Source organism: Chrysemys picta, unplaced genomic scaffold (genome assembly GCF_011386835.1).
Source record: "Chrysemys picta bellii isolate R12L10 unplaced genomic scaffold, ASM1138683v2 scaf1025, whole genome shotgun sequence".
NCBI lineage: Eukaryota > Metazoa > Chordata > Testudines > Emydidae > Chrysemys > Chrysemys picta.
In genome coordinates, this window is record NW_027053732.1 from 12,407 (window position 1) to 22,953 (window position 10,547).

The 10,547-nt window shown below is 47.8% G+C and overlaps 1 long non-coding RNA gene across 1 annotated transcript; it reads left to right on the plus strand.

The window, feature by feature from the left end:
• Positions 1 to 8,431: 8,431 nt before the first annotated feature.
• LOC135979597 (uncharacterized) lies at positions 8,432 to 10,204 on the plus strand. The gene is made up of 3 exons (XR_010596874.1): positions 8,432 to 8,487; positions 9,633 to 9,713; positions 10,138 to 10,204. It is a non-coding gene; the product is annotated as an uncharacterized LOC135979597 (long non-coding RNA).
• The last annotated feature ends 343 nt before the right edge of the window (positions 10,205 to 10,547 follow it).

Below are 10,547 nucleotides of genomic sequence, written 5' to 3' on the forward strand. Positions count from 1 at the left end.
CTGTCTGTGCCTGCTTCAGGTAAGTAGGAAACAGGGGTACCGACTCCTCAGATTCACCCCTTTTCCTGCGTAACCTTCTGGAACCTTCATGTTGAAATGTTTCCAATTCATAGTAAGTTGTTACAGATAAGGCTGCAACAAAACCCAGGTTCAAGCCACTAGGTCAGTTACAGAAAATGTATTTAGGCGACACTATGAATGATAAAACCAAACTTCATTCCAAAATAAAACGATTAGTTAAGCAAACAGGTGCGCAATTACCACCTACACTGTCAACACTAACTGTTGTATTGTGGATCAATGCGGGATCAGTCCACTGACAACAGCGTGAAGTACAGCCTTAGAACCCTGGGACATAACGGTACCGTTGGGGCGTTAATTGGAGCGCTCACCGAATTAACAAAACAACTCCCAGGAGAAGCCATTCTCATACTATTGAACGTGCAACTGCCCCTTACACTAATTATATTTCCATCGCCTCCTTATTGACTCTTTACATTACACGTGGTGTACATTAACATCTGCACCAATATCCTTCCCATACTATATTAGTATAGATAACATTTTAATAAAACAGTCACAATTCTCAAAAACACTCATTAAAAGCCCTGCTTAAGCCAGTTATAACCAAAACCTAACAGTAGCATAATCCCGGGCCATGTCCTTGCTAACTCTTACTTTCCCATAACAGGATCTCCAACTTATGGCTAACTTTCCTCACACTAACAACTTCAGTTTTCTAAACTCTTCTACACTTAAGCTAACTTAGGCCCCAGACCTATTTTCTACTTATTTCTTAACCTAAACCATCCCATAGGTAGGCCAAATTCACAGCCATGAAAAAGTCATGGACCATGAAATCAGACCTCCCCCATGAAATCTAGCTATTGGGGAAGGGCAGGCTACTGCCATGCCCCTGACTCCAGCTGCTAGTCGCCTCTGGGCTGGGGAGGGACGGAACTGGCACTTCCCCTGCACAGCCGCCCTCGCTGGGGAGATCAGACCCCCCTCCGGGTACATACCCCGGTTGCTCGGAAGGCAGCGCAGAAGTGAGGGTTGCAATCCCACAACCCCCCTACAACAGTTTTGCGACTCCTCCGCAACTCCCTTTTGGGGCAGAACCCCCACTACAACATTGTGACATTTCAGATGTAAACATCTGAAAACCTGAAATTGGGTTTCAAATCCTATGGCCACGAAATTGATCAGAATGGACCGTACATTTGGTAGGGCGCTACCTATAGGCTATACCTGCTCTTTGCCAACTCCCTCCAGTGGGTCGGCCCCCTCCTTCCCATTACTGAGGTTCTGCTTGTGCCTGGCATTCGACTTTTCCAGAGGCCTTGTGGTCTGCACTGCCTGAATGAGGAGGGCTCTTGGAGTCTCCATCTCCCTGCGGTTCTCCCTCCCCAAGCACTGCACGCGCTAGATTTCTAAATCCTCAAAGCTGTGTTTGCTGCAAACTAGTCCCCACCCCCTGCACTGCTGAGACCCCATTGTGTACTGTGTGGAAGTCGGGGGGCTGTGATTGTTGGCCCCAACCTGTGACAGTGAGAAGGAGAGCTGGGGTGGCTTTGCCTCTGTTTAAACAATCGCTCCTTTCTGGGTCACACAGGTGTTCTCTGTAACTGAGAAAGTTCTTTGGTGACCCAGGTGTGACTGTATTTGTTACTCAGTGAAATCAGGTTCATTGAAGTGTCACAAGAGGACTGGAACCTGCTGCTTTGGGTACAGAAAACTCCCTTCCCCTCAGCACTATCATTCACATCATTCCCCTGGCGGTTCAACCAGAGACCTTTAATGGAGAAATTTAACCCTTCTCTTCTATTGACAGACACAGCAGTGCAGGAGACTGCAGTGTCAGCCAGAGATGGCAACCCACCTGTCACAGAGTCTCCTGGTCCAGGTAGGCAGAAAGCGGCATGATACACAGCCAGAATTCCTTTCCAAGGCCAAAGTTGCTGTTCATCTGCACTGTCTTTTACAGAATCAACATAATGTTTAGTATCGGGGGCAGCCATGTTAGTCTGTATCCACAAAAACAACAAGGAGTCCGGTGACACCGTAAAGACTAACAGATTTATTTAGGCATAAGCTTTCGTGGGTAAAAAAACACTTCTTCAGATGCCCAGAGTGAAAATTACAGATGCAGGCATTATATAATGACACATAAACTAACATAATGTTTAGTTCTAGCTTGTGCAAAGAGTATACTTCCCATGGGACCCTTCGGGGTGAACAGTGCTATATTAATGCAGGGTGCTATATTAGAGAATCACAACAGTTATTATGAGAGTAAATGTCTCATTAGCCTCAAAATTCAGAAGGATGTCCACAACTTTAAACTAGCTTTGACGGGGACAGGTGAGCAAAGCCCACAGGTAAGTGGAGAACATGGAGACCTGGGAGATGGGTCGGAAATAGGAGGGAGCGTGGGCTATAATGGCAGAGAGAAAGGAGGGTCAGGGCAAAACTGGGAGGCAAGATCAAATCAGTATCTTAGATGCCTATCTACAAATGCGAGAAGTATGGCTAACAAGCAGGAAGAACTGGAAGTGCTAATAAATAAATACAACTATGACATTGTTGGCATCACCGAAACTTGGTGGGATAATACACATGATTGGAATGTTGGTATGGATGGGTACAGCTTGCTCAGGAAGGATAGACAGGGGAAGGAAGGGGGAAAAGGGAGGAGGTGTTGCCTTGTATATTAAAAATGTACACACTTGGACTGAGGTGGAGACGGACATAGGAGACAGAAGTGTTGAGAGTCTCTGGGTTAGGCTAAAAGGGGTAAAAAACATGGGTGATGTCATCCTAGGGGTCTACTACCGGCCACCTAACCAGGTGGAAGAGGTGGATGTGGCTTTTTTTAAACAACTAACAAAATCATCCAAAGCCCAGGATCTTCAACTATCCAGATATATGTTGGGAAATTAACACAACAGGGCACAGACTATCTAATAAGTTCTTGGACTGCATTGCAGTCAACTTTTTATTTTGGAAGGTTGAAAAAGCTACCGGGGGGAAGCTGTTCTAGATTTGATTTTAACAAATAGGGAGGAACTCGTTGAGAATTTGAAAGTGGAAGGTAGCTTGGGTGAAAGTGATCATGAAATCATAGAGTTCACAATTCAAAGGAAGGGTAGAAGGGACTACAGCAAAATAGAGACAATGGATTTCAGGAAGGCGGATTTTGGTAAGCTCAGAGAGCTGATAGGTAAGGTCCCATGGGAATCAAGACTGAGGGGAAAAATGACCGAGGAGAGTTGGCAGTTTTTCAAAGGGACACTATTAAGGGCCCAAAAGCAAGCTATTCCTCAGGGTAGGAAAGATAGAAAATGTGGCAAAAGACCACCTTGACTTAACCACGAGATCTTGCATGATCTAAAAAATAAAAAGGAGTCATATAAAAAATGGAAGCTAGGACAAAGTACAAAGGATGAATATAGGCAAACAACACAGGAATGTAGGGTCAAGATTAGAAAGGCAAAGGCACAAAATGAGCTCAAACTAGCTACGGGAATAAAGGGAAACAAGAAGACTTTTTATCAATATATTAGAAGCAAGAGGAAGACCAAAGACAGGGGAGGCCCTCTGCTCAGTGAGGAGGGAGAAACAGTAACAGGAAACTTGGAAATGGCAGAGATGCTTAATGACTTCTTTGTTTCGGTCTTCACCGAGAAGTCTGAAGGAATGCCTAACATAGTGAATGCTAATGGGAAGAGGGTAGATTTAGAAGATAAAATAAAAAAAGAACAAGTTAAAAATCTCTTAGAAAAGTTAGATGCCTGCAAGTCACCAGGGCCTGATGAAATGCATCCTAGAATACTCAAGGAGGTAACAGCGGAGGTATCTGAGCCTCTAGCTATTATCTTTGGAAAATCATGGGAGACAGGAGAGATTCCAGAAGACTGGAAAAGGGCAAACATAGTGCCCATCTACAAAAAGGGAAATAAAAACAACCCAAGAAACTACAGACCAGTTAGTTTAACTTCTGTGGAGTCATAGAATATCAGGGTTGGAAGGGACCTCAGGAGATCATCTAGTCCAACCCCCTGCTCAAAGGGGGACAACTCCCCAGACAGTTTTTTTTTTAAACTCTAGTTCCCTAAATGGCCCCCTCAAGGATTAAACTCACAACCATGGGTTTAGCAGGCCAATGCTCAAACCACTGAGGGAGGTATCCCTGTGCCAGGGAAAATAATGGAGCAAGTAATTAAGGAAATCATCTGCAAACACTTGGAAGGTGGTAAGGTGATAGGGAATAGCCAGCATGGATTTATAAAGAACAAATCATTTCAAAGCAATCTGATAGCTTTCTTTGATAGGATGACGAGTCTTGTGAATAAGGGAGAAGCGGTGGATGTGGTATACCTAGACTTTAGTAAGGCATTTGATACGGTCTCGCATGATATTCTTATTGATAAACTAGGCAAATATAACTTAGATGGGGCTACTATAAGGTGGGGGTATAACTGGCTGGATAACCGTACTCAGAGGGTAGTTATTAATGATTCCCAATCCTGCTGGAAAGGTATAACGAGTGGGGTTCCGCAGGGGTCTGTTTTGGGACCGGCTCTGTTCAATATCTTCATCAACGACTTAGATATTGGCATAGAAAGTATGCTTATTAAGTTTGCAGATGATACCAAACTGGGAGGGATTGCAACTGCTTTGGAGGATAGGGTCAAAATTCAAAATGATCTGGACAAGTTGGAGAAATGGTCTGAGGTAAACAGGATGAAGTTTAATAAAGACAAATGCAAAGTACTTCACTTAGGAAGGAACAATCAGTTTCATACATACAGAATGGGAAGAGACTGTCTAGGAAGGAGTATGGCAGAAAGGGATCTAGGAGCTATAGTGGACCACAAGCTAAATATGAGTCAACAATGTGATGCTTTTGCAAAAAAAACAAACATGATTCTGGGATGCATTAATAGGTGTGCTGTGAGCAAGACACGAGAAGTCATTCTTCCGCTCTACTCTGTGCTGGTTAGGCCCCAATTGGAGTAGTGTGTCCAGTTCTGGGCACCGCATTTCAAGAAAGATGTGGAGAAATTGGAGAGGGTCCAGAGAAGAGCAACAAGAATGATTAAAGGCCTAGAGAACATGACCTATGAAGGAAGGCTGAAAGAATTGGGTTTGTTTAGTTTGGAAAAGAGAAGACTGAGAAGGGACATGATAGCAGTCTTCAGGTATCTAAAAGGGTGTCATAAGGAGGTGGGAGAAAACTTGTTCATCTTAGCCTCTAAGGATAGAACAAGAAGTAATGGGCTTAAACTGCAGCAAGGGAGGTTTAGGTTGGACATTAGGAAAAAGTTCCTAACTGTCAGGGTGGTTAAACACTGGAATAAATTGCCTAGGGAGGTTGTGGAATCTCCATCTCTGGAGATATTTAAAAGTAGGTTAGATAAATGTCTATCAGGGATGATCTAGACAGTATTTGGTTCTGCCATGAGGGCAGGGGACTGGACTCGATGACCTCTCGAGGTCCCTTCCAGTCCTAGAGTCTATGAATCTATGAAAAACTGCTTATTAACTCGTGTGCACGGTTGCAGCAATTAGCTAAGCAGTTGCAGTGACTGCTTGTGCAAACGATCATTGTGATCTGTAACTGGCTGACTGTGAGCTAAGCGACCACGGCTGTGGTTGGAACTGTGGGTGCTACGGAGCACACACATTCCATTCCTGGAAACAGACACCAATGCATTTTTCGTCACTGAGATGCCCACGTTTTTCATATGTATATTACAAATGGCTTTGTGAGTCATGATCAGATTCTGTCTCAAGCACTGCTGGTTTGGTGGCTGTGCAGTGAGGTGGGCCAGAATAGGTAACTTCTTGGTCAGAACATACCTCATAAACTCAAATACCTCATTGAACCAAATGCTGTAGGTGATAGAGCCGCCTTGCTGAATCCCAAGGAAGAGGAGAGGTACCACAAAGATTTTATCCCCAAGGAAGGGGGATCCCACATTTCAGTGCTGCAGCTCTGTACAGCTACCTCCATCCGAGCCTTGCAATGTCTCTGTCTCCTTGGGGTTCTCCATCTCATGTGTTACGTCCTTCTGGCTGAGGGGGACTCAATGGAATCCCCTTCAAAGCCCCTAGTCAAGCAGAGAGCCTCCCCATGTAAATGGAAGTTCCCCCCACCTGGAGCAATTCCAGCCATCTTGGGAGCCGCAGACCAGCACAGAGAATTGAGCCTGGGTCTCATTCCACATGGCAATGCAGGGCACCGGGCACCAGAGCACTGGCTTGGCCTCCCAAGAGTGAGGTGTGAATGTTCTGAGGTCTGTGCAGTAGAAGAGAAACTCCTGTGATCTGTTTACATTGGTTCTTGTCTAGGAGTCAATATGGGGGTTTTGGACCGTCTCTGCCAAAGACTGATTCAGACTATTGGTGAGTAGGAATTCTGCCCAGAAGCATCCCCCACGATACAGATTTACCCCAGTTCCTCTCTGATTCCTATTGCCCTTACATAGAATCAGTCCCATGACACCTCACCCCACCACTGCCCTTCTGAATTACAGGATGGACACCTTTCCGAACGGACAGGACAAATCTGGACTCCAGCCAGCCAGGCCCCACTGACTCTTCTGTCCCAGGTAGGAGTCAACAGCCTTTCGCTGTGACAAATCACCACATGTCTATTTCTGTCCCATCAGGAAGTTCCATCCCAGTGCACACGGGATCATTCAGTGCCTCAGTTTTCCTAGCTTCATAATGGGGCTAACAAGACTGACAATCTTCACTGGGGTCTGGAAGGTGTGGGTAATGTTTGTAAAGGGACTGGAAGAGGAAATGCCCAATCTCAATGTTAAGTAACATGACACTGTCTGGGCAGTGATTGGTGGAAATCCCTCGCCAGGGGTTCCATAAGGTGCAGACAGTTCCCACACAGTTGTATGTCCCTGTCGCCCCCAGGGCATTCTATTAGTGACCATGATTGCGGGAAATTAACCCAGCATCTGCCTGTATCCACAGACACAGAGGAGCAGAAGGCGGCCCAAAAACAAGACCCGGCGCCACAAACCCTGGCTGCAGGAATGGGCAGCCACTGCAGCACTTTCTGTGCTGAACCTCCTGATCCAGGTAGGCCCATGCCCAGTATTGAGTGCCAGGAATAAAGCCAGGGAAAGTAGCCACAGTGACAGCCAAACCCCAGTGCTGAGAGGGCAAGAAGAGACTCCACCCAGGCTCTGTGCCCTGCTCTGCACATGCCCATAAGCCACTGCCCTCTGCTCCACCTTACACGCCAGCCTCCGTGCCATGCCAGGCTGGGCTAAAGCCCTGCTGCCATAGGGCAGCACTGGAATCATCACTGGGCAGCCTGGGTGCCAGTAAAGGGGGAACTGACCCACCAGGCAGCTCCCTCTACCAGCTCAGCTCCCCAGTGGCTCTTCATAAGAATATAAGAATGGCCATGCTGGGTCAGACCAATGGTCCATCTAGCCCGGTACCCTGTCTTCTGACAGTGGTCAATGCCAGGTGCTTCAGAGGAATGAACAGAACAGAGCAATTATCAAGGGATTCATCATCCCCTGTCATCCAGTTCCAACTTCTGGCCATCAGAGGTTTAGGGACACCCAGAGCATGGGATTGCATCCCTGACCATCTTGGCTAATAGCCATTAATGGACCTATCCTCCTTGAATTTATCTAGTTCTTTTTAAACCCAATTATACTTTTGGCCTTCACAACATCCCCTGGCAATGAGTTCCACAGGTTGATTGTGCATTGTGTGAAGAAATACTTCCCTTTGTTTGTTTTAAATCCACTGCCTATTAATTTCATTGGCTGACCCCTGGTTCATGTGTTCTGTCAAGGGGTAAATAACACTTCCCTAGTCATTTTATGATATTATCGATCTTATTATCTATCCCTTTCCTAATGATTCCCAACATTCTGTTAGCTCTTTTGACTGCCGCAGCACATTGAGTGGATGTTTACGGAGAGCTATCCACAATGACTCCAAGATCTCGTTCTTGAGTGGTAACAGCTAATTTAGACCCCGTCATTTTGTATGTGGGATTATGTTTTCCAATGTGCATTACTTTGCACTCATCGACACTGAATTTCATCTGCCATTTTGTTGCCCAGTCATCCAGTTTAGTGAGATCTCTTTGTAACTCTTTCCAGTTTACCTGGGACTTAACAATGGTGAGTAATTTTGTATCATCCACCTATTTTGCCACCTCCTTATTTTACCCCTGAACAGCAAAGGCCCCAGTACAGATTTTTGGGGACCCCACTATTTACCTCCTTGTGAAAACCGAAAATGTATTCTTACCCTGTCTTTTAACCAGCTACAGTCCATGAGAGGACCTTCCCTCTAATCCCATGGCTGCTTACTTTGCTTAAGAGCAACCTTAGTTTCCTGCTGTTCATTTTAGGCACCAAGCAAAAGGCCTATTTGTCACCCAGGGGACAGCTCGCCCCAATCAGCGAGGAGGAGGAAACGCCAAGGAAGACCAGCGTGAGTGAGGAGAGAGCGGGAAATCCACAGCACACTGGGGAAGTGCCCATGGCACAGATGGTACAAGGTTCCCTCCATCACCAACTCAGCCTGGACTCCCGCCCCCTACTGCCTTTCCCACGACACACTGACCCTCTAAGACTCTGACTCCCTTTCCTCATCTCTTGCTCCCAGATTCACTGCCATTCTCTGGCCCTAGAGAACATGCTCTGACCCCCCCTTGCCAGGGCAGGTGTTGCAGACGGGAGGAGAGAGGCGACTCCATTCCCAGCACCTGCCCCTGCTTTCTTTTTTCTTTGCTGGCTGGTCAGCAACGGGCTGCATTAGGGAACCAGGGAGAGAAATAATCCTGAGTTTCACCTCTCCCCAGAGTGTCCCGCGCACTCACCTCTCCCTGGGCCCGGGGCAGGGTTAGCTGTTAGCCCAGCTATACCTGTGGAGAGCAAGGCTCCGGGAGGGGAAGTGGATGGCCCAAGGCCAGAAAGCAGGAGTGTACATCCCTGGTACACTCTGGAAGTGACCATTGTAGGAGGTGAGCAGGCAGAGACAATGGGTCAGATCCTTGGCCCCTGGTAAGGCCGCATGAAGGGACATTAAGCTCTCCCTTCCAAGCTCCCACGTGCTTTCCTCAGCCCAGCACGGGGGCAGGGAGGAGCCCTTGGATGCTGTCTCCCCATCCCTGACCTGTCTGCGTGGGTCTCTAGACTGTCAGCCCTTCAGGACAGACATTGTCTCTGTCTGCGTTGTGCTGCACCCAGTGCAACAGGGCCTGATCCTGACTGGAGCCTGTGGGCGCTGCCATAACATCAGTAGTGATAAGTAATCAGGGCAGGCCCCGCTCTTCCAAACCGGGCCCCGCCATCCCTGCCATCCTCTCAGCACACACCACCCCAGCTGGCGCCCGGTACAACTATCCTGTTGAACCACCCCTAAGTGATACTAGGCTAGTGCAAACCAAGGGGTCAAATGCCCCTCCCAGAGAAGGGAGAGCCCGGCACCAGCTGGAAGCTGTTCTCCACCAGGCCATAACTTTATTCCTTCCAAGTCTGGGTAGTGGTAACCCAGCTGCTGATGGAGACTCTACACATTGGGGCTTGTCTGCCTGACACGTCATCGCCATGCCCTGCATCTTTTCTCTTGCACAGGGCCTTGCTTGCGTGAGGGACATGGATGAGGCTGCCCTGAGGAAGGACATTGGCACCCTCTTCCCAGCACTCCACTCCATGGTAAGAGATGCTGGGATCACTCAGGCAAAATCCCGGGGCCTGTTGGCTTAAACTGGGTAGGCTGTGGGAAGAGCTGTCCCTGCCTCATCCTGTTCCCATTGGGGGATGGATCCTAGAGAACTCTCCTTTGGTTTCTTTTCCTCCCACTCACCCCACCCCCTTTGACCGGGAACATCATCATCCCGCACCTTGTTCCAACGCTCCACATCTTTGGTTCCTGACCCGTCAAACTCTGCTTCTACATGAGCCATGGCCCCCGAAGCCTCGGCGTCACTCATAGACTGATCCAGCTTGCTGGCCTGTTCTTTAGATGGGAATTAGAATCTGCCTCTCCACCCTCACCCCTTCACTCTGCCATCCGAGGGCTTGGCCTGAGAGACACTTGATCTAGTTGGCCTTTGCTGGTGTTGCTTTCTTCCCCTAGGTGTGTCATCTCCCCAGAGAGGCCCTGGAGGAGCGGAGAGAGGCCCTGGACTCTCTGATCCATCTGGGTAAGAAACCCATTCACCTTTGCCAGAGAAGGAGATTTCCCAGAGCCTGCGGAATTTCAGAGCCCAGGCATAGAACTGTATTCCCTTCCCCTTTATGATTCACTCACCCCAGTCTGATTCACTCCTCTTCCTGCAGCTCGCTTGTTCCTGGTGGAGCTGCTTGTGTTCCTGTTCAGGAGGCTGAACAAGGACGAGGAAGAGGAGACCTGTGCCAGTCTCTTCATTCTGGACCGGATAGTCCAATCCAACAGTAAGTGACCCCACAGCGAGGCCTTGTCTTTTGATGTCTTATGGCCTCTTGTGCAGTTAGCAGCGCTTAGCACTGGGCCTCATTGGGGTCATT